At 57.1% G+C, this 2,011-nt stretch overlaps 1 pseudogene; it reads right to left on the reverse strand.

The window, feature by feature from the left end:
* Positions 1 to 870: 870 nt before the first annotated feature.
* Positions 871 to 1,641, reverse strand: LOC131214448 (uncharacterized; annotated as a pseudogene).
* Between the last annotated feature and the right edge of the window lie 370 nt (positions 1,642 to 2,011).

Here is a 2,011-nt window from a genome sequence, read left to right on the forward strand (position 1 = left end):
GTTAAATCTTGCTTTCGTAAAATGGTAGTGCCGTGGACAAGTTGTCCCTCCTCTGCTAATATTATTCCATAGCTTGTCCATTGTCGCGGAGCAGTATACTCCAGCTTCCCCAATACCTTATACAAAAAATTGTTGACCAAGTCTAAGCTTGCCCCGGCAATGTTTCCGGTGATAATTTTTGCAAGATCCTCTAGGCTAAGGGTGGTAAAAGGAAGAGATATAGTAGGTTTTCCCTTTGGAATCAATGTTGCGGAGGGATAATCAATAGGGAGTGAAGCTTGGAATGTCCGGTTGACAATTTCTCTCTTATTCTGGTCATGTTTAAAGTAGATTTTTTTCCCTTGCGTTTCGAAATTTGCTACTTCTTGAAAGTAGTTCTCCTCCTCTTGGGTTGCAGCCGCTGTCAGCTGGTCTAAGTCGATCTCCATTTCGCTCATCCTGACTGGATTAGTCTGTTTCCTTCTATTGGTCTCCAGAGGCTTTGATTGTTGTTGCCGGCCTTATGGTTGTGCCGCATTCCCGCGTAACCATAAGTGGCCCTGATACTCCATCCAGCTTCAGCTTGGATGAGTGTAGCTGCATTCGCAGCCGTGTTGCCGCCTTGCTCGTGATGGCGTCGATTTGACTGCCCGAGTCCAGTATGCATCGCAATCGATGCCACTCTCCGTTGGAGCCCAGCACCTGTACCACCACGGTTGCTAACAAGGTAGCAGCGCTTTGTGGGGTGCGGGAACAGGTCGAACTGGAGCGGAGCGCACTGGCGCAGGACGCACGGCAGCGGGCACGGGAGCATTCACGGGAGCGTTCACGGGAGTTGGCCGCACGGGAGCGGGAGCGGGGGCTAGCCGCACGGGAGCGAAGCCGAGGGCGTCACTGCTTGCCTTCCAGGTATACTGCCGAGCTGCACAAGATAGTGTGGTGCTTCGCTTGGCAGTGCTGGCACCTCTTCTCGGACGGGCAGTCCGCTACCTTGTGCGCACGGGAGAAGCAGTTGACGCATTTGTCCCTCTCCATTATAAACGTCACGCACTCCAGTGCGGAGCGCGCCCGTAACTCCGGGCAAAAGTTACTCTCATGACCCGTGTGGTCACAAGCGTAACACATCCTCCGCGCCTTGGCGTCCCCGCTCCCGCGTGGAGCTGGTGACGGCGCGGGCTTTGCCGGGGTCTTGGGCACCGCGTTGGGAGTAACAGCCACGAAGGCTGTTTTCCGCGACGTGGCCGGAGTGTGGGTCGTCTTGGGGCCGATGGCACGGGAGCCCAAATCGCGCGTTCGACGTGGCTCATAGTAGAGCTGGTTCGCCATCTTGTCCAGCTCGTCTCTAAGCTCCTTCCACGTAGGAATGGCTTGCTGGTCTGCCCGGCTAACGACTCTGGACAGGCTGTCCTCGTCTAACTTACTGAGCACGATGCTCACGAGCAGCCCGTCTTCGATCGGCGATGCCGCCTTATCGGTCGCGCCAGCGATCCGTCTGGCCGACGTGATGGCCGTCTCCACCGTGTCTATGAGGCGCATAAGCCCGTTCGGGGACGCGCTCGATAGCCGTGGCGCTTCGAGAATGGCACGACAGTGCCCCAGGAACGCCACGCGTTTCTTGTAGAAACGCTCCTGGAGCCGTGCCCACGCGTCTGCGAACGGCATTCCCACGCTCTCAAAGGCCTCGGCGCTCTGCCGCGCAGGGGCGAAGCCGTCAAAACATTGTAGGAGGTACGCGTAACGAGTCGCGTCCTCCGGCCATCCGCTCAGCCGCTTCTCAAACCTTGAGGCAAAGGCAGGCCACTCCGAGGGTTCGCCTCCGAACTTCGGCAAGTCTATCCTCGGCAGATGCTCCTGCCGGGGAGTAGCTGCGGCAATGGTGGTGTCCATCACGGAGATGGACGCCCCTTCCACCTTTCGCAGGCGGCCCAGCGCCATCCGTTTTTTTTTTTTTTTATTTAACAAGGGGGGAATGCCAATTACGCACTGAGTGTGGGGCTCTCCACTCCCCTCCCGACTAGCCCTTTGGGTGTCG

The sequence above is a fragment of the Anopheles bellator genome, unplaced genomic scaffold (genome assembly GCF_943735745.2).
Source record: "Anopheles bellator unplaced genomic scaffold, idAnoBellAS_SP24_06.2 scaffold00953_ctg1, whole genome shotgun sequence".
In the NCBI taxonomy this organism is placed as follows: Eukaryota; Metazoa; Arthropoda; class Insecta; order Diptera; family Culicidae; genus Anopheles; species Anopheles bellator.